Source organism: Phoca vitulina, unplaced genomic scaffold, assembly GCF_004348235.1.
Source record: "Phoca vitulina isolate PV1807 unplaced genomic scaffold, GSC_HSeal_1.0 scaffold15, whole genome shotgun sequence".
NCBI lineage: Eukaryota > Metazoa > Chordata > Mammalia > Carnivora > Phocidae > Phoca > Phoca vitulina.
In genome coordinates this window covers 25,537,114-25,560,026 of record NW_022589718.1, presented here as the reverse complement: position 1 = coordinate 25,560,026, position 22,913 = coordinate 25,537,114, and the positions used below count along the sequence as shown (strand labels likewise).

At 39.7% G+C, this 22,913-nt stretch overlaps 1 protein-coding gene and 1 pseudogene across 1 annotated transcript in view; both read left to right on the top strand.

Annotated features, from left to right (window-relative positions):
* Positions 1-11,398: 11,398 nt before the first annotated feature.
* On the top strand, positions 11,399-13,384 carry LOC116637727 (annotated as a pseudogene).
* PRIMPOL (primase and DNA directed polymerase) overlaps positions 12,615-22,913 on the top strand; it is a 116,786-nt gene continuing 106,487 nt past the window's right edge. Inside the window, exon 1 of the mRNA XM_032413658.1 lies at positions 12,615-12,699. The gene's annotated coding sequence lies outside the window, so the exon portion shown is untranslated. The remainder of the gene's footprint in view (positions 12,700-22,913) is intronic.

The following is a 22,913-nucleotide window of genomic DNA, read 5'->3' as shown; positions in this document are numbered from 1 at the left end:
CACATTCTGCCCACACCTTAAATAAACATGAAACATTATAACTAGCTGTAGTCAGATACTACAGGAAACAGCAAGGCCAAAAGAAAAACCTCAAACATCCGGCCTTCATCTTTCTTCTACATGAAATCTACTTTGCTTCATGACTATAAATGTTGCCTTACAAAAAGGTAAAATCAGACATGATGTCATAGAATGGCCAGGTCCACACTATCTTTCTCAAAATTAGTATTTTTCTGAAAAGCACACAACTCACAGGTCAGAAAAAAATTATGTTTTATCAGAGGTGACCAAAACTAAAAATTCTGTTTGTATCACTATGCCAGGAACAAGATATGGACAGGGTTCAATATGAGTGTCCATTCCTTTGGATATTTACTTAAATGCCTGTTAGCTCTATGTGGTAATAATTATAGTGGAGCTGGGTCAGGGTTATTTATAATCTAACATCTCCTTTGTTGTCCAGAGCAACAACCTCAGGAGAAAACAAAAGAATCCTAGTGAGCAGAACATCAGCAGCAAAGAGTGCACATTTTCTCTCATGTATCAGTAGGAAGCAAATGAATGGGGTCTCTGACCTAGAACCAACTAGCTCTGCACTTAAAATGGTAGCTTGGGGCGGGGGGCACCTGCGTGGCTCAGTCAGTTAAACCTCTGCCTTTGGCTCAGGTCATGATCTCAGGGCCCTGGGATCGAGCCCAGCATTGGGCTCCTTGCTCAGTGGGGAGTCTGCTTCTTCCTCTCCCCCTGCTCATCCTCTCCCCCTGCTCATGCTCTCTCTCTCAAATAAGTAAAATCTTAAAAAAAATAAAATAAAATGGCAGCTTGGGGCAAATCGAAAGGTTTGCTGTCAATCTGTTTTCTGGGCTGCATCTGCTGAGAGATTTTCATTCTGTTTTTGCATCTGAATAAAAAGACCTTGGCTTGCGGAGCCCAAACTTGTGTATTAATATCAATTCCGACTTTTGCATCCTAATCTCACACGTCTTTTATCTTTTCAATTCCAATAATTTTACTTTTAGTCTACTTCAATTATTCTTTTTTTTAAAGATTTTATTTATTTATTTATTTATTTATTTATTTATTTATTTGAGAGAGAGGGAGAGCTAGCATGAGAAAGAGGGAGCACCAGCAGAGGGAGAAGGAGAGGGAGAAGCACACTCCCTGCTGATCAGGGAGCCCGATGCAGGACCCCGGGATCATGACCTGAGCTGAAGGCAGTCGCTTAACCCATTGAGCCACCCAGGCGCCCCTACTTCAATGATTCTTATTAATGTCCCCACTTTGATACTGAATAATAATCAGAATGACAACAGCCACCTCTCAACAAATGCTCATTACATGCCAGGCCCTAGGCTGAACCTATTTTATACATCAGCTCTTTGTAATTGGAACAACCCTGTGTATTAAATATTATTATTCTCGGTTTATAGATGAAGAAACGGAGGCTCGGAGAGATTAGAGAACCTGTCCAAAGCTACAAAGCTGTGAGTGTGTGTGTGTGGGGGGGGGGGGTGCAGGGAATGTTCACCCAAGTCTTCCTAAGCTGCTTCTTCACTACTTCTACCTCCAACGTATCAAACTAAAATTCCTCCCTTCTTTCCTACAATCTACCCTTCTACCTGGCTCCTACTGAGACTGTTCAGGAATACCTCAGGATGAAGTAGTCATCCCTCATTCCACAAATATTTTCCTGGGCGTTCATCTTAATACTTCATCCAGGCATTCATATGTATTGAGAGCCTACTGCGTGCTGGGTACTGTTCTAGGTGCCGAGGAGACATCAGTGAACAACACAGACAAAAACCCCAGCCTGGTGGAGCTTACATTCCAGAAGGGGCCGAAAGACAATAAACAAGAGCAAGCCGCGAACCACCTGTGCTGCTCCCGCCTGAAGTGAGGTGCAAAGAACCATCTCCCGGTTCAGAAAAGCAAAGTCTGGACACACCATAAAAAATCGGGCAGCTGTATCTCTGCTGTAGACCTGCTGCCTTTTTGTGACAGGATAAAATAAGCTACTCCCAAAGCTCTCCAGGCGGCCCACAAGCCCCTCCCACCTTAAACTTCCCAGACTGGCCGAGCCACGGTTACCCAGGAAACGCCCGGGCCGGAAGTAGGGCTGCGGGGGCAGCATCATGATGCATCCTGGGAGTTGTGGTCCGCGCTCAGAAGGCGCAGGCGCAGGGGTAGAGGCCGGGGGCGGGGGAGGACACCCAGAAGCAGAGCCCCATGGGGATTGTAGTTTTTCATGAATTACATACATTAAGGGCGTCAGAAAATCAGACGGTGCGGTTGGAAGACTTCTCATTTCAGACGGTAAAGGTACGCTGCATGAATGCCTGTGGGACAGGGAGACTTGGTTTGGGAGCGGTGTGGGTCGTCCTCCGTTCAGCTGTAGATCTGAGATGGATTGGTAGCCCCCAAGTGGAGAGAATGGGCGAAGGACAAGCCCCATAATCTATTTGCAAACGGGAATATGGAACGATGAGAAAATATAGTGGAATCAAGGAGAGGAAGACGCCCCAAAGACTCAGAGAAAGAACAGGCCTCGTTATTCATTTCATGAATCAGAAGAACATTTTTCAGAAATTTTGGCCTCTTCAAAAAGGATACAAAAATTATGTATATGACATGCAGGCTAATTAAAGTATGGCACAGTCTGGAAGAACATACAGCAAAAAGTTAAGATTATTTTTCTTTAAGATTACCTTTTTTTTTTTAACACTTTTATGTGTTTTCTGAGTTGTTTGCAAGGGCTAAGTATTCCTTTCTGGTAAAAGATACTTCAAGTATGAAAAAAAAGTATACAGAGCAATTTTTTAAACATCCTAGTATCCTTCCTTCCTCCTTCCCTTCTCTCCTCCCTCTTTCCTTCATTCTAAGAGAAAAAAAACTACAGGAAAAAAGAATTTACGAATAGAGATGCCCTTTATGTAGCTCTTTCTCCTCTGCAGAGAAATACACACACATGTACACACACACTCAGACACACATACACACACATACCTTCTGCAAAGTATGTATGTCTCTGTGTGTGTATATACATATAAATGTGTATTATATGTTTTTCAGATGATGGTGTCATACTGTATGTATCATTCTGTAACTGGCTTTTCTCACTACTCTGCATCCTGTTTTTGAGATTTATCAAGCACAATACGTGTAGATCTAAATAATTCATTTTAACTTCTATATACCATTGCATTATATTATAATGACACATTTAATTATCTAATCTGGTAAGGAATATTTACTCCGTTTTAAATATTTGCTCCTACGAACCGTCTTGTTATGCACATTCTTAAACAGGTGCGTGAATTTCTCTAAGGCATTTACCTGTGATCGAAGTTGCCAGGTCTTGGGAGTACACCTATTTTCAGCTTCACGTGATGCTGCCAAATTGCTTTATAAAGTAGCTGAACCTCTTTTCACTCTATCAAAATTGATTGTGAATTCCCTGTGACTCACATTCTTGCCATCTTGTTAGCTTCATTGACTTAAAATAGTATCTATTATTTTAACTTACATTTACTTTGTCAGAATTTTTAAATTTTGAAAATGGAACTTTTTTTTCTCCTTTTCTACAAGAAACATGTATATTTATATAGTAGAATAATTTATTTTAGATTTAGATTGCATTTCGATAATGGTGTCTTTTTCTCTGTATTCTGTTTTATGTTCTATTTTACATTACTTGGATATTTTAATTATTTTTAATTTTATTATGCTACTTTTCGCTGTCTTTATGTATGTCAAGGACTAAGCAACACTTCCTTGCTAATGTAGAGAACACTATATTTCTAGTGAGTTCTGCCTAAGGCTGCCTGAAGTTTTTAGCTATTATGAAAACAAACAGTATTGTGTATTATGTACTCTGTACTCAGAGTATGTGTACATATTGAACCTGTAGGCCACAGAAAGCCCTCAACCTTTTTCTCCTGAAAGGCTTCTCACCAGAAACTAGCTTTTCCTACTTCTGTCTACTTTCAGCATTTCTGATGATTTGGCCTAGATCTTTTGGCTTTGCCCATTTCCATCTAAATCATTTCATTCTTTCTCTTATTTTTTTTTTTTTCAGGCTTTGACTCCATATCTTGCTGTCATCCATAAAACATTTTTAGGAATCAGGTGTATTGAGATAAAATTGGCACATAGTACAATTCACCCTTTTTAGTGTACAGTTCCAGAAGTTTTGACAAGCATATGTAGTGATGTATCCACCACCAAAATCAAGATAGAGAACAGATCCATCCTGCCCAGAATATTCCCTCATGCTCCTTTGTAAACAACTGCTCCAACCTGATGCCCTGACAACCACTTATCATTTTCTGTTCCTATGGTTTTGCTTTTCTGAGACCGTGATTGTGTTAGTCTGCTCTGGTTGCTATAACAAATTATTATGGACTGGATGGTTTCAGCAACAGACATTTATTTCTCATAGTTCTGGAGGCTGGGAAGTCCAGAATCAAGATGCCAGCAAATTTTGTTCCTGGTGAGAGCCTGCTTCCTGGCCTGCAGATGTCCACCTTCTTACTGTGTCCTCACATGGAGGAGAGAGTTCTGGTCTCCGTTCCTCTTCTTGTAAAGACACTAATCCCATATTGGGGGGGGGGGCACCTTTATGACCTCATTTAAACCTGATTTCCTCTCAAAGGCCCCACTTGCAAATGCCATTGCATTTGGGGTTAGGCCTTCAACATATAAATCTGAGGGTGGGAGACACACACATTCAGTTCACAGCAGTGATAAAAGTTAAATCATATATTATGTAGCCTTTTGAGACTCAGTAAAATGCATTTAAGAGTCAACCATGTTGTTGTGTGTATCAGTAGATTTTTTTTATTGCCAAGTAGTATACCAATACATAGGTGTATGGCAATTTGTTCATGGATTCATCAGCTGAAGGAGATTTGTGGTGTTTCCAGTTTGGGGCAAATAAACACAAAACTGCTATCACCATTTGCATACAGGTTTTAGGGTGAAACTTCACTTTCATTTCTTTTAGGTAAATACAAAGGAGTGGGTTTGGTATGCCATATTTAAAAGTATTTAACTTTATAAGAAATTACCAAACGGTTTCCAAGGTGTCTGTACCATTTTGTATTCCCACCATTGCGTCTGACAGCACCTGGCGGTGTCCTTTTCCCCCCCACTCTAAATGTGTATACTGGTTCCTCATTATCACTTTAATTTGCATTGCCCCAATGACTAAAGATGATAAGCATTTTTTCATGTGTTTATTTGCCATTCATAACCTTTTTTTTTTAAAGATTTTATTTACTTTTTTTTTTGAGAGAGAGAGAGAGAGCGCACACAAGCGGGGACAGGGGGGCTGGTGGGGAGGGGGAAAGAATCTCAAGCAGGCTCTGCGCTGAGCGCAGAGCCTGATGCGCAGCCAATCTCAGGACCCCAAGACCATGATCTGGGCCCAAACCGAGAGTCAGATGCTCAACTGACCAAGCCACGTAGGTGCCCCATAACTCTTCTTTAATGAAGTGTCTGTTCAAATGTTATGCTCAGGGGCACCTGAATGGCTCAGTTGGTTAAGCGTCTGCCTTCGGCTCCCGTCATGATCCCAGCGTCCTGGGATCAAGCCTGGCATTGGGCTCCCTGCTCAGTGGGGAGTCTGTTTCCCCCTCTGCCTCTGTGTGCACACTTGCATGCTCTCTCTCTCTTTCTCTCTCTCTCTCTCAAATAAACGAATAAATCTTTAAAAAATAAATTTTTAAAATGTCTTGCCCATTTTCATGGATATATATATCATGGACTTATTTGGCTTCTTATTATTGAGTTTTGATTTTTTTTAAAGATTTTATTTATTTATTCATGAGAGACAGAGAGGCAGAGGGAGAAGCAGGCTCCCTGCTGAGCGGGGAGCCCGCGGCGGGACTCGATCCCAGGATCTCGGGATCATGACCTGAGCCGAAGGCAGACGCTTAACCATCTGAGCCACCCAGGCGCCCAAGTTTTGAGAGTTCTTTTATAAATTCATTGCAAATCCTTTATCGGATATATGTTTTGCAAATATTCTTACAGCCTTTATATCTCTTTTTATTTTCTTTAGAGTGTCTTTCAAAATGCAGAACTTTAAAATTTTGATAAAGTTCTATTTTTTAAATTTCTATTTTATGGACCAATCTGTTAGTGTCATCTCTAAGAAATCTAATTGAGGTTACAAGGCTTTTCTCATATTTCTTCTGAAAGTTTTAGAGTTTTAGGTTTTACATGGAGGTCTATGATCAATTTTGAGGATTATTTTTGTGTGTGGTATGAAGTATGCATCAAGGGTTTTGTTTTTGTTTTTGTTTTTTGGATATTGATATCCAAATGTTCCAGCACCATTTGTTAAAAAGTCTATGCTTTCTCCATTGAATTGCCTTTGTTGAAAATCCGCTGCCCATTTATGTATGGTCTATTCATGGACTCTGTTTTGTTCCATTGATGCATTTGTCGATCTTTATGCCAATACCACACTGTCGTGATTCATGAAGCTTTACAATAAATCTTGAAATCAGACAGTGTTAAGTTCTCCAATGTTCTCTTCCTTTTCAAATTTGCTTTAACCATTCTTGTTCTTACACTTTCCATAAAAATTTTAGAAAACGTTGATTTCTACAAAAAAAAAAATTTGCTGGGATTTTGACTGGGATTGTGTTGAATCTATAGATAAGTTTAAAAAAATTGACTCTTAACAATATTGAGTCTTCAAATTAATAAAAAAGAAATTCTGCCTATGGACAATAGTTTTGACCCATGCCTTTCTAGTCCCAGCCTGCGACCTTCCATCTTGACTGCCATCCCCATGGGGTTGGCACTTGCTTAGCCAGCCCTCACAATTGCATAAACCAATTCTTTGTAATCCCCCGCTCTCTTCCCTCTTCTTTTCCCTCTTTATCCCTTTCCCTCTCCTTGAAATTATATATCTCACCATTTATTTAGGTTTTCTTTGCTTCCTTCATATGTTTTATAGTTTCAGCATATGGATCTTGCACATATTTTGTTAGAATCATACTTAAATATCTCATGGTTTTGGTGATATTGTAAATGGTACTTTAAAAAACTTTAATATCCAATTGTTTGTTGCTAGTATATAAAAATATTATTGGTTTTTGTATGTTAACATTGCATCCTGTGACTTTGCTTAACTCATTTATTATTTCCCGTAGGTTTTTAAAGGTTTTTTGGATTTTTTTTACATGGACAACCGTGTCACCTGCAAATAGAAACAATTTTATTTTTTATTTTCCAGCATATATGCTTTATTTTTCTTTTTTTAAAAAAGATTTTATTTATTTGACAGAGAGAGACAGAAAGCACAAGCAGGGGGAGTAGGAGAGGGAGAAGCAGGCCCCTCACTGAGCAGGGAGCCTGATACAGGGCTGGATCCCAGGACCCTGAGTTGCTTAACGGACTGAACCACCCAGGCACCCCTGTGCTTTATTTTTCTTGCCTTTTTGCAATAGCTAAGGCCCTCAGTATATTGTTCAATAGAAGTGATGAGAGTGGACATTCTTGATTTGTTCCTGTGATACTAGGGGAAAGCATTCAGTCTTTCACCATCAAATATGATGTTAGCTAAGGATTTTTTATAGATGCCTTTATCAGCTTGACGATCTTCTAGTCTATTCATTGTCTTCTAAGAATTTTTATCATAAATGAGTGAATTTTGTCAAATGATGTTTTGCATCTTTTGAAACGATCATGTGGTTTTTCTTCTTCAGTTCCTTGTTATGGTGAATCACATTGCTTGATTTTCAGATGTCAAACTGGCCTTACATTCCCAGGATAAACACTATTTGGTCATGATATATTATTCCTTTTATTAATTGCTGAATTTTACTTGCTAATATTCTGTATAGTATTATTGTGTTTGTGTTCATGAGGGATATGGGTCTGTAGGTTTCTTTTTCTGTAAAGCCTTGTTCTAGTTTTGGCGTCGGGGCAGTATTATTCTTATAAAATGAATTAGGACATCTTCTCTCCTCTTCTACCGTCTTGAAGAAACTTGGTGTAGAATTAGCATTATTTTCCACCAGTGAAGCCGTCTCTGATGGTTAATTTTATGTGTCCAATTTGACTAGGCCATGGTAACCAGATATTTGGTCAAAGATTATTCTAGATGTTTCTGCAAAGCTATTTTTCAGATGAGATTAACATTTAAATCAGAAAACTTTGAATAAAGCAGACCCATAATGTGGATGGGCCTCATCTAATAAGTTGAAGGCCTTACTAGAAAAAAGACCAACCACCCTGAAAAAAGAGGAAATTCTGGCAGCAGACTACCTGGGTCTCTAGCCCTGGCCTATCCCGCAGATTTGGGGCTAGCCAGCCTCCAAATGTACATTATTAGAAATTGTTTATTAATTGTTTGCAAAAATAAGATAACCAATCACAACAGGCATCCCAAAAAACAAAAGCTGTTCTCAGTTTTATAACTTTTGGAAAACAAAGAAGAAAAGAAAACGTATTTGGTGTCACCATTTATACCTGCAGAGAAAAATATCAATCATGCATTTCATAAGCTGGTACAGTTTCTTACAAAAACATGTGTCATGTCTCCAGACAATCCTCTCAAGTTTGGAGGTTAAAAATTACAGTGCAGATGTAAACATCTTAATAAATTTTGACAAGAAGGTCTCTATTTCTTGACATTAAACAGAAGGATATCCAAGAGAGAAGCCTTACTACTTAAACGAAACATAGTAAAATGAGTCTTATTGGGACTGTGCTTTAACCTAATTAATAAGCTCCTGCCAAGGGAGGAGTGGCTTCTGGTATGATGACCACCTGGGAATTTGAACCTACAATCAAAGAACATACAGATGGAGCTAAAGGATAAGGTTGTTATTCAGAGAAATTGGATGCAACCTAGGAAATTCAGAAAAGACAAATTTGGATTTTTTTGAAATTTAGATAAACAAATATAGAGTCCCATGTAGAGCCTCTGGCTTGTGATTTTTATTTCTTCAATTATTTAATAGTTAATCATTAGTAGTGTTGATGTTATCTTTATCATTTCAATTAGTTCCATTATTATATGGGCTAAGAAAATAATACGACATGGTAAATAACTACTGAATATGTAAAATAATAATAGTTAACTCTCACTTGTCTGTATCAAAGGAGGGAAAGGCTTGGTGCAAATCAGAGAACTATTAATCCCTCCAGCTGGGCAGAGGCTGTGGTCATGTTTCTAGTGGCCTAGACGAGCTTTTAGAAGAATAGAATATCCCATATGGGTTAGAACGTGGAGAAATGGACTACACTGTTGGTGGGAGGGTGTATTGGTATTGTTTTCATGCAAAGTTGGCATGTTATTAAAATTTTAAATATTCTTCAACTCAGAAATTTTGCTTCTTGTTATCTATCCTAAAGAAATACTTGTACATGTTCATCACCCAGTTACCCCATCCCCCTCATTAACCTTCAGTGTATTTCCTATGATTAAGAGTCTGTTATGGGCATTAAGGAGGGCATGTGATGATGTAATGAGCACCGGGTGTTATATAAGACTGATGAATCACTGACCTCTACCTCTGAAAGCAATAATACACTATACGTTAATTAATTGAATTTTAATTTTAAAAATGTGTTACATAAGAAAAAAACCACTTGTATATGTGCACAAAGAGGTATGTACAAGGATTTTCCTTGCTTCTTGGTTATAATCATGAATGACTGAAAACAACCTAAAAATCAGCATTAGGTGAATAAATTATGGCATGTCTATAGAGTAAAAATATATTGCAGCAATCAAAGGGAACAAGTGAAATCTGACATAAAAGAAATCCTTAAGGACAGACAATGTAGAGGGGAGGGGAGAAGTAAGCTGTGGGATAAAGTACATAGTGTGCCATGGTTTATGTCTGTGAAAAAAGCTATATTACGTATATGAACAAGAAATGTATGCATAAAAATGCATTTTAAAATGTCTGGAAGAATCCACTTCTTCCAGAGGATTGGGATTGGGGGTGACACTTAACCTTATAGTGTGATTTTTATAACTGGAACGCCATCTTCAGGTATTATTACTCATACATCTTTAAAATTTATCAAATAAAAAGCATGTGGAAGAGAGGGCAAAGCATTCAAACAGGTTAGGCACAAAAAGAGAAATATGAATAACAAAAAAAAGTTCCAAAAATATTTTGAAAATATATCAAGAATTAATGATAGCTCTTTTTGGATGATGAAGCTATGAATGATTTATTTTTAACTTCTCTTTCTACTTTTCTGTATTTTTCAATTTTTTTATAATGGAAATACATATAAGAAATTTTTAAAGGGTTAAGAAATGGCTGGTAAATCCCAACTAGCATGCTTGTACCTTTAATTCTTACTCTGCCAGAGAGGGTAATATAGTCTATTTGGAGTATGAGGACATTTCTGATGAAAACACCCATGGAAAAGTGAAATTTGAGGTGAGTGGCCTGCTCCTGATATCACGTGACAGACCAATACACTGATATGCTGGAAACCAACTCAGAAAAAAAAAAAGCCCCGATTTGTAGCATTTTTTCTGATTTCCATGGTGTTATGGGTTGAATTGCGCCCCCCAAAAGTATATGTTCAAGTCCTAACCCACAGTACCTCCAAATGCGAACTTATTTGGAAATAGGGTCATTCTAGATGGAATTAGTTAAGATTAAGTCATACTGGAGCCGGGTGTGCACTTAATCCAATATTACTGATGGCCTTATAAGAAGAAGAGACACAAAGAGACACACAGGGAGAATGTCAGGGCCCACAAGTGGAGATTGGAGGGATGTACCTACAAGCCAAGGAATGCCAAGGATTGATGGCCACCACCAGAAGCTAGGAAGAGGCAAGGAAGATTCTACCCAGAATGTCAGAGGAAGCATAGGCCTGTTGGCACCTTGACTTCTGGCCTCCAGAACTATAAGAGAATACAGTACATGTATATCATTGATATTATCGTTATAATAGCAATTAGTTACATCATTACATTGGTTAAGAAAATAATGTTATATAATAACTAATATGTAACATAGTAATAGTTAACTCAATTATGGTACTTTGTGGTACTTTGCTAAGGCAACCCTAGGAAGCTAAGAGACAGGTATAAATACTTCTATCATGGCCATTTGATATGACTTCACCGAATGTAGAATGTGGAAGGGGTGTGCACGGGTGGTTCTCATGAGCCAGTATAAGCCAGCTCCAACACACCCCTGAACAGCGGACTTAGGTTCATCGAAGCCATAGAGAGTTCTAAGTTGGTCAGAGAAGAATTTGACGTGGGTTTGACCAAGAACTTTCAGCGCATAAGTATCATCAATGGACATTGTCTTATGTCGTATGCACCTAACTTTTCTAAATCTCTGTGTTGGTTTCAAGAAGCCCATTAACCTATTTCAGTTCTAGAGAAGCAAGTGCGATCATGAATGTGAAAGTCCCTGCTAATCATTCAAGTATCAATGACGACATGAGGGAATGTAGGTCAAGTTACTGGGTTGAGATAATTCCTGTCTATTCTGACTGTTTCAGTTAGGAGTTTTAAAACCACTCAGCACTGATATATCCTGGATCAAGAGAGACAAACACCCCTACAGTGACACTGGACACATACAGGAGTGTCAGAACACTGGAATCTTCCTGCAGAATCTGTCCTCTTGCTCCCATCCCTCCAGTGAGGGCCTGCAGCTTTGGAGTCAGTCAGACCTGAGTTCAAATCCTGGCTCTCCTGCTTACAGCCTACTTGACTTGGGAGAAACTATTTAGCTTCTACAAGCTTCAGTTTCTTTATCTCTAAAACGGTGATAATAGTCTAACTTAATTCAAAGGTGATAATAGAACTTAATGCAAAGGTCAGTTATGAGGATTAACATATTTAATGCGACACCTGGCATATAATAATAATAAACAGTGAGTAAATAATGATTAAACTATGGCAGCAACTCCCTGATCAAGGAGTCCTTAATCCAGGAGGCCGAGCAGCCCAGTTCCCAGAGTCGAGGCGCAGAGGCTTACTGATCAGGTCTGACAGCAGCGTAGAGGGAGCGTGGTGCCATGTACCCCACATGCTTTGCCGTGGGGTGCTTTGAACTAGGGGAACACCAGCCACCTCTCTGTTCGGTTTGAAGCCTGCCTCCTTCCCGGGATTTGGAGACCTGAATCCACCCATGGTTTAGTCACTCCTCGCCAAAGCAAATGGGCCACGCTGAGAGGAAGCAACAAATGCGAATGATCAAGACAGCATCCCTTTAAAAAGTCGGTGGAGCCCTCTGTCTTGACAGGCTCTGGAAGCCAGGAGGGAGTGCCTGAAACCGTGGATAGTACTGAACCTTATATACACCATGGTTTTTTTTCCCTATACACACATACCTGTTATAAATAAAGGTTTAACTTCTACATTAGGTAGAGTAGGAGATTATAACTAATAATAAAGCACAACTGTAATAAAAGCTATAGGAATATGACTTTTCTATGTCTCAAAATATCTTGTCGTACTACACTGGGCCTTCTGTTGGCCTCGTGAGACGATAAAACGCCCACACGAGGAGAGGCCGTGAGGTGAATGACGCATGCGCGCCGGACACGCAGCTCCGCTACCGTTGACGCTCTGACGCTCTGACGCTCTGTCGGCAGGAGGAGCATCTGCTTCCGGAAGGCTTGACCGGGTCGGCAGGGACTTCCGCAGAGCCCGTTTGCTTCCGGAGGGAAGAGCCAGACTTCTCAAAGGTCAGTCTGTTCCACACGTGGGACCCCAGGGCCTTCTGTATGTTCAGCAAAGAGAGCGCCCCAAAACATGACTCCCGTCTCCATTCTGGGTTGTGATGATGCCACTGCTTGTCACAATGTGGTCCTGAGACATACAGATCACGGGGCTACCTGCCTGACACATTGTGAGGGAACCGACCCAGAAGCTGAGGTCCCCTTGATCACGAATTCCATAGTAAGATCCGTTTTCCGCCGGCGCTCCGTGAGGAAGGGTGCAGGTGCACCTCCTGGTCGGCTTCAGTGAGGGCAGGCATTGTCACCAAAGCAGCCTTAACGTCTTAGTGAATTTGACAGACAGGAAGATGACATTCACTTAGTGACAGTATGTGTGACAATTAAATGGCTGCGAAGAAAATGAAACCCACATTCCGATAACTTAAGGTATTGCTGTCAGCTTTAAAACCGGGGAGATTTACAGAGCCTCCTTCTGAGATGGAGGTCGGAGGAGGAGCTGCACGCTGCCCCAGGTTTTCAGGGAAGTGTCCACTCCTTTGGAAGGAATACAAGGCCCCCGCACGACCAAGATCCAGTACACACAGTTACTCTCCCATCTGTAATGTTTCATCTCCTGTTTCCTGTCCTTCTTCCTCTCGCCCTGTGGATTGCCAAGCCATCCAGAAGGCAGTCTAACCCTTCACCTCTCTCGTTGGTCCAGGCTGTTCCCACTCTGTGGCCTGCTCTCCCTCCCCCAGCCATCACCTGCTCACCCTCCGCATCAGACCTGGAGCCCTGCCCCTTCTGCCAGGTCTTCCCGACCCCCTCAGGAGGACCTTCTTCCCTACTTGCATTATACTTGGTCGTTACCTCCATTGTAACATTTATCAATTTTTATTATAATCATTTTTATTTCTCCCCTCCAGGAGAGCTAAGCCTCTCAAACATAGAGGTGATTTTGAGTTTCTTTTTTTCTCTCCAGTGCTTGGAACATAAATGTTTAAATACTGTTTAATGAAAACCAACAATTTCTAAAGCGGTTGGCAGTTTACAAGTCTTTTTTCAAACGCATCGTTTCTACTGATTCTAGAAGTGACTCCGTTTTACCTGTTATTAGCAATTATCATCATCCCACTTATTTTGCAAATGAGGAAGCTACAGTTCACAGAGGGTAAGGAACTTGGCCTGAGCTACTCAGCTGGTAGATGGTCAAGCTGGGGCTTCAAGGCTTGGATCTACAGGCAAGAAAGCAGGGAGTCAGGGGAGCAGCATAAGCATGGAAGCCTCAACAGACTTCAAGTTCATCAGATCTTTTGACTTACAGCCCCGGCAAGAGAGCCAGGAAGCCGAGTGTTTCGGCTTCACCAGATTTCAGATTTTAACCATGCTGTACCTCAGTGTTCTCGTGTATAGAACAACAGGGTTATACTAAATAAGTACTTGTCACTCATCTTATACTTTGTGTCCACTCATCTTTCTAATCCAGAGATTCCCAAATTTCCCTGACTTCTGCTGCCCTGAGGCCAAACAAACACCTAAAAATTGCCTTTATTAAGTAGTTAGGTCTAAACAACTTAATAGCAGCAGCTTATGGGGTGTCCAACTGTGTCCCTCCAAAACATAATGGCCCACGCTACCTCTGGAGTCACCCCAAGGTGCTTCAGCTCACAATTTGGGAATCACAGTTCTAATCAAAGAAGGGCTCTATTCTGGTAGAAATAAAAATTTTCCTTTTTAGAGAAAGATGTTTATATCATCATTATACCAGTTTTAAAGACCTGAACTATTGATCTATATGTTTATTTTTTTTATTTTATGAACATTTTAACGGTATTATTAAGGGTATATTTTAAAGCCTTCATTTTAAAACACAGACGATTTTGTTAATAATCTGAAACATTGAAAAATATTGCTGAGAATATAGTTTACTGGTATTGCTATAGAGACCAGAATAAATTCTAATATTTTCAGAAATATTGTAGTGCTAACACATAAAAATGAAAATCATTCTATTAGAAAGTAAATTATAGTAATACTATCGACAATCACTTTTATGGCTATCACTATACATTCACAAATAAAAATATCATCACCAGAAAACATAGCAATTAGTGAACCTTATTGTTGAGAAGGCTGCAGTTACATTTTACTGAATAGCGTCTCTGTTCCTGGGATAGTATTTAAAACAGCAACTAGAAGAACTGCTTTAAGTAAAGACGGTTTTTATTTTCAGGGGTGTCATCATATAAAAGTGATTCTCACATGCTAAACTGCTGGAAATAGCCGAAGTTTTGTGAAAGTTTTTCATTAAGTGTTTCATGTTGTCTGTCCTTTAAACCCAAACAGTTGCAAACTCTTCACAAGCTATTGTAATGCTAGTTCAGCTGATAAGTTAATAAAACTCCCTTTCTTTGAAATCGTAAGCCACAAAACATTTGTTGCAACACTGATAAGAATAAATGGACATGGATGTGCCACCCAAAGGTTCTCCTATTCCAGGATCATCTGCAAAGAGGAAACATCCATTTCATGTGTTTCTTGCTTACCCAGGTCAGTAGGTACAAATACCCACATGTCCAACTGCACAGAGATTGGGCCTAGAGCAGCGGGAGGTGATGTACGAAAACACGGGAGCCAGAGGAAGTTGGGGGAGGGGCAGAGCATTAATTAATAGCTGGCAGGTGTGGTCTGCAGGATGCAGGAGGTAGCTGGTGGGCTAGAGGAAGAGAATTAGAAGAAAGGATGCTCATCCAAGGTAATGGTGATGAACCAGCCAAAAGGCCACAGATGGGTACTTGCAGTTGGAAGGATGATCAGAAGAAGCAGAAATAGCACACTTGGCACATAGGTATGGGGCCTGAGGAATTCATTTTACTTTTAAGTTTAATTTCATTTTAATTAATTTTTTAAAGATTTTAAGTTTTAAAAATCTTAGTTTTTTACTGTGGTAAAATACATATAACATGTACCATTTTAGCCATTCTTAAGTCTACAGTATAGAGGCGTTAAGTACATTCACATTGTTGTATAACCATCATCACCAACCACCTGCAGAACTTTTTCATCTTCCCAAACTGAAATTCTGAACCCTCAAATAACCTCCTATTACCCTCCCTACACAGCCCCTTGCCTCAGACACCATTCCACTTGCTGTCTCTGTGAATTTGGCTACTCTAGGTATCTCATAGGAGTGAATTATCCAGTATTTGTCCTTTTGTGTCTGGCTTCTTTCATTTGGCATAATGTCCAGGTTCATATATATTGTAACATGTATCAAAATTTCTTTCCTTTTTAAGGCTAAATAATATTCTATTGTATGTATATACCACATTTTTAAAAAAAAATCCATTCATCTGTCAATGGACATTTCAGTGCTTCCACCTTTGAGCTATTAGGAATAATGCTACGATGAACATGGTTCTACAAATATCCACTTGATTCCTTGCTTTCAATTCCATTGTGTGTATACTCAGAAGTGAAATTCCTGGCTCATAATTCTGTCTTTCTCTCTTTCTCTCTTTCTTCCTTTCTTTCTTTCTTTCTCTCTCTCTCTTTCTTTTTCTTTCTTTCTTTCTTTCTTTTCTTTCTTTTCTTTCCTCTCCGTTCGTTCATTTGTTCATTTTTTGGAGGGACTGCCATATCATTTTCCACAGTGGCTATACCAGTTCACATCCCTACCAGCAGTGTAGGGATCCTCTCCAACACTTATATTCTGTTTGGTTTCTTTATAATAGCTATCTTAATGGGTGTGAAGTTGCATCTCATTATGGTTTCGATTAACATTTTCCTGGTAGCTAGTGATGTTAAGCATCTTTTCATGTGCTTCTTGGCCATTGGCATAACTTCTTTGGAGAAATGTCTACTCAATGCTTTGCCCATTTCTAATTGGTTGTTTGGTTGTTGTTGAGTTGCACAAGTTCTTTATATATTCTGGATATTAATCCCTAATCAGATAGATGATTTGCAAATAATTTCTCACATTCCATGAATTCTTTTTTCACTCTGTTGATAGTGTCCTTTGATGCACAGAAGTGTATTTTGTTTTGTTTTTGTTTTTGTTTTAAGTAGGCCCCACTTAAAATGGAGCATGGATCCCTTGCAGGGTTTCAATTCATGACCCTGAGATTGAGACCTGAGCCAAGATCAAGAGTCGGATGCTTAACTGACTGAGCCCCGATATACAGAAGTTTCTTGTTTTGGGGCACCTGGGTGGTTCAGTCGGTTAAGTGTCTGCCTTCGGCTCAGGTCATGATCCCACGGTCCTGGGATCGAGCCCCGCATCGGGCTCCCTGCTCAGCGGGGAGTCTGCTTCTCCCTCTGCCCCTCCCCCTGCTCATGCGAGCTCGCTCTTTCTCTCTCTCAAATAAATAAATCTTAAAAAAAAAAGAAGCTTCTTATTTTGATTTTTTCTTTTGCTGCCTGTGTTCTGGGTACCGCCTCATATGTACCACTGGACCAGGTCCTTTTCATTGCTAAGATTTAGTCAGAGGTAAATGCATTTTGAGGTGGAGAATAAGTATAATTTCAGGATTGGAATGGAAAACTCAGGTAATTATTAATGTTCCAGATGCAAACAGAGAGAGTTCGGCATGCCAACAGCTTACTAATCAGTCCTAGAAGTCTGTTCTAGAATTCCCAAAGGGCAGGAGTGGGGTTCAGTTACACAAAGGCCTCTTGGGACCAAATAGACAAGGTGTGAAGAAGAGATTGAGATAAAATGAAATAGGATAAGATAGAATAATAATATTAAGGAGGCTTTTGTCTGGAAGATTGAAAAAGGGGAAGCTTCACTTTGCTGAGGGATACAGGTGGTAAGCACACTCTGGTGGAAGACCCTTGCTTATTCTGACTTAGAGAGAAGGGTTTGACTTCTTCCTGAAATTGTGTATTAAAATGTGAACTTTAAGATGCTGTAGGCTCCTTTTAGACTCTAGGACACTTTGGCCTCTGGATCACTATTGCCCTATACAACCCACTCTCCTAAGACATTCAGACTTACATTCAAGTTCGTTTACCCTCTGCTGGTGGGGGCAAGTTGCTCTACGTGTGAAAGTTTAGGGCTAGAAGCTCACACCTTCCTACCAACTCCTCAGGAGATTTGACAGAAGTCTTGCCCTCCTGAGGGGCCCAGTTGAGAGCAAGGCCTCCTGTTTGGGCTGAATCAGCTGTCTTTCCTCCTGGGCATATTCTTTGCCTTCCTCAAGATGTTGGCTCTGGATAGACATTCAGTCAAAGACGTATTTCCCTTTAGGGTCTGGTTCCTTCACTGCTTATCTTCCAGTCATTTCTGTTAAGAGCAAACTACACCATCCCTGTGCTGCTTCTGGAGAATTGGAAGCTACTCCCAAGGGACATAGACTTTCTACTGCTTCGTAAACACTGAGCTTCACATGAATAGGATGTGGCAGGAAAGTCAATAGCGATTATCGCTTGCCTCTGAAGGTCTCTGGATGCTCTGAATCTCCCAGGGCTTTATTACTTTGCAGTCTCCTAGGCAGATGAGAAATATTTCCACTGAGGACAAGTTAACCAGCCTGATGTGACCTACTTGCTAGTTATGTTGCCAGCCTGATCGACAAGGGACTTTTGCTCAGACTCCCCCTGCTCATTGGTAGAGCATAGACATGTGTCCACTCAAGAAAGCCTGGAACCAGGAGGGAGCTGACTTCACCAGCGCGGGATGCCACACTCTGTGTGATCATGAGGCAGCAGCAATCCGGCCACATAGGCAAAAGTGGGGGCAGTGGGAAACCTTGGGCAGGGAGGACGTGGGACCCTTGATATGAAAGGTGTCCATGGTGGTATTTAAGGGATATCAGGGGAAATGTATGATGGGAATTTACTAAAATCAATCTGTTGTAGAGCATCTATGACTTGTAGATTTGTTTTTTTCTGGCAAAATTTCTGTGTAGCTAGTATGATTGTGACTGTGGGACTTGGTGCTTATTAGGGTGGGAAAATTTTTCCTATGCCTTACAAGGTTCTTCTGACTGGTCTAAGAATTTAAATTGACAGAGACAGATTAAGAGGAGAAAATCAAATTTGATTATGTATATATGAGGAATCCACATAAACATGAGATAGCCAAAGACAGGCAAAATGAGGTATATATGTCATTCTGGACTAAGGAGAAGGGGCTAGGGGTTTGAGGTTTCAGAGAGAAGGAGACAATTCACAGAAATAATGGAAAGAGCAAATGTTTAGTAAACAAATGCTTGTTAGGCTATCCAGAAAGAATGGGACATAGAGAGACCTTTGATCAAATAGGCCTTACTAGGTTCCTCCCTGTCTACCATACCTTGTTCATATTATACTGTAGTTATCTATGGTGGTACCTTCCTTCCTGGAGCCAGCTGGTCCTCTATCTAAATATTTTTAGACAAAATAGATAAATAAATAAAATAAAAATAAAAAAATGAAAGTTTTTAGGCAGTTAGGGGGAAGGTCAAAGTTTCTTCCTGACCCTTCTGTTCTTAAAAATAATCAGCTTAAAATAATCCATCCACATGCCAAATAGACACATTTTGGGGTGGCAAATTTTGCTTCCCTACATGCTTCCCCAACCTAGTGACACCCAGGTTCCTGGTTGGAAGTTGTAGCCAAATTTCCGTCAGTTAGCCATGCACATCTTTTATAAAGTATTACCAGCAAAATCTCTGACCTCCTGTCTTCTCACGTCTCCCACGCCACAATACTGTGTCTCTTCTGCCTGGGTCTTTCTTGCAGTTTATCCGGGAGCTCTATGAAAACTCAATTCTGTCTGTTTTTACTTTATTTTTTTTTAAAGATTTTATTTATTTATTTGAGAGAGAGAGAGTGAGAGAGAGAGTGAGGAGCAGAGAGAGAGGGAGAAGCAGATTCCCTGCTGAGCACAGAGCCCAACATGGGGCTCGATCCCATGACCCTGAGATCATGACCTGAGCTGAAGTCAAGAGCTGGGCACTCAACTGACTGAGCCACCCAGGCGCCCCTGTTTTTACTTTCATGAGAGTCAACCCCCTGGAGGGAACGCAATAAGGAAGCAACTATTAGAATTGTGGGATAGTATGAAGGTTAGCCTTGTGGTTACAACAAAAGGCAAACAACAAAAGATAAAAGAATAATAATATTACATGCAAGTGAGTCCACCAAGAACTTTGCTGCTTTTTACATATTTTTAGGAAAAAGAAAAAATAAGTATTGTGTTAGGAAACCTAATATATGTATTTTTTTCTCAAAGTCACACCATTAAAAGCTAATTAAGCAGTTTGATTTTAGATATTTTTTGGAAGAATGTGGAGAATAAACAATTAACACAGACACTGTTCTTAGAAGTAGTCTGTTGTCTTCCAGATCAGATGTACCTAATATACAATTACTTTTATATATGCCCCAGTCTTCAAGTCAAAATTTTGATGCAGCTAGAGTTTGAACACACGAATGTGGTTCCATGCTCTAGGCAGGTTTATGACTCACTCATCTTTGAGAATCTTATTTACGTATTCAAGTCAATTGGTTTCCTTGAAACATTGTTGCTGTCTAACAGTCAATAGTCCATCATCAAGTTTTTGGTTTTTTGATTTTGGGGGGTTTTTTGCTTCAAAAAATAGCGGAGGAAATGACATTAACATTTTAAGATCAGTTCTATTTGCTCATACATAAACATATATATTGTTTGATCAAAAAATGTATTATTCAAGTAAAAATTATAGAGATCTTTTTGAACATCTTCATCTTTTTTTTTCTTTTTTTAAAAAACTTTTTATTTAAATTCAATTTCATTTACATATACTGTACTATTAGTTTCAGGAGTAGAATTTAGTGATTCATCAGTTGCGTATAATACCCAGTGCTCATTCCATCACGTGCCCTCCTTAATGCCTATCACCCAGTTACCGCATCCCCCCACCCTCCACCCCTCCAGCAACCCTCAGTTTGTTCCCTGTAGTTAAGAGTCTCTTCTTCTGGTTTGCCTCCCTGTTTTTATCTTATTTTTTTCCTTCCCTTCCCCTATCTTCATCTGTTTTGTTTCATAAATTCCACATATGAGTGAAATCATGTGGTATTTGTCTTTTATAACTGACTTATTTCGCTTAGCATAATACCCTCTTGTTCCATCCACGTCATTGCAAATAACAAGATTTCATTCTTTTTGGTGGTTGAGTAATATTCCATTGTATATATATATCACATCTTCTTTACCCATTCATCTGTCGATGGACATCTGGGCTCTTTCCATAGTTTGGTTATCATATTAATATATGTATCTGTTTCCTATTCAGAGTGTAAGTTACTTGAGGGCAGAGACTGTATCATATGTTCCCTGTACCCCTAATGCCTAGCTAAGCACAGAGCACACAGTAGGTACTCAATAAGTACTTTAAAAAAATGTACTAAGGGAGTGCCTAGGTGGCTCAGTCATTAAGGATCTGCCTTCGGCTCGGGTCATGATCCCAGGGTCCCGGATTGAGCCCCACATTTGGCTCCCAGCTCAGTGAGGAACCTGCTTCTCCTGCTTCCTCTGCCCCTCCCCCACCATTTGTGCACAGGCCCATGTGCTCGCTCGCTCTCTCAAATAAATAAATAAATAAATAAATAAAATCTTTAGAAAAAAGAATATCAGACATTGGAGATGTGAAAGGAAATGACATTGATGTGATTTTTTTTTTTTTTTAATTCTATTGTGGGGCACCAGGCTGGCTCAGCCAGAAGAACATGTGATTCTTGATCTCACAGTTGTGAGTTCAAGCCCCACATTGGGTATAGAGATTACCTAAAAATAAAATCTTTAAAAAAAATCTATTATTGTAGGAACACTAAACATGAGATCTACCCTCCTAACAGATGTTTAAATGTACTTTACAGTATTGTTATCTATAGGCACAATGTTGTACAGCAGACCTCTAGAATTTGTTCACCTCACATAATTTAAACTTTCTACCTGTTGATTAGTAGCTCCTCATTTCCCCCCTTCCAGCCCATGGAAACCACCATTCTACTTTCTAATCTCTGCTTCTATGAGTTTGACTATTTTAAAAGCCTCATGTAAGTGGAATCATGCAATATTTGCCCCTTAGTGATTGGCTTCTTTCACTTAGCGTAATGTCTTCAAGGTTCATCCATGGTGTCATGTATTACAAGATTTCCTTCTTTTTAAAGGCAGAATAATGTATCATCGTATGGATATACCACATTTTCTTTATCCATTTATTTGTTTTGAGTATTTAGATTGTTTCCACATCTGGGCTACTGTGAATAGGAACATGGGAATGCTAATATCTCTTTAAGATCCTGATTTTAACGCTTTGGGTAAATACCCAGAGTGGGATTGCTGGATCATGTGGTGATTCTATTTTTAATTTTTTAAGGAATCTCCATACAGTTTTCCATAGCAGCGGCACCGTTTTGCATTCCCGCCAGCAGTGTACAAAGGTTCCAATTTCTCCACATCCCCAATAACACTTGCTATCTTCTTTTTTTCTTATGATCACCTTCTTAATAAGTATGAGATTATATCTCATTGTGATTTTTGACTTGCATTGATGATTACTGACATTGAGCATCTTTTCATATACCTGTTAGTCATTTGTGTGTCTTTTTTGGAGAAATGTCTATTCAAGTCTTTAGCCCATTTAAAATTGGTTTATTTGGGTTTGTTTTTATTTTGTTTTGTTTTATTTTTTTGTTACTGAGTGGTACGAGTTCCTTTAATATTTTGGAAATTAACCCCTTCTCTGATATATGGTGGGCAAATATTTTCTCCCATCCTGTCGGTTGCCTTTTCACTCAGTCATTGTTTTCCTTGCTGTGCAGAAACCTTTTAGTTTGATGTAGTCATGTTTGTCTATGTTTGCTTTTGTTGCCTATGCTTTTAGGGTTGTCGTATCCAAAACATCATTGCTAAGGCCAATGTCATGAAGATTTTCCCCTGTGTTTTCTTCTGGGAGTTTTACAGTTTCAGATCTTGCATTTAAGTTTTACCTATTTTGAGTTGGTTTTTGTATATGGTGTAAGGTATGGGTCCAATTTCTGATACGGAGTTTTACATTGCTAGATTGGTTCTTTCTCTTGGTCATTCAGTTTCTGCAATCCCCTTGACTTCAACCACACAATCCACCTTTTTATTTTTCTTCTAAAATTCTTCTCTTCTTGTTAGATTCATCTTTGCCTAAAACAGAGCCCATTTCTTTCCACTTTGCTTCCCACATTCCTTTCTCGCCCAGATAAGCATTGGTTCTGGTGCTCTCCTACGCCCCCTGCAG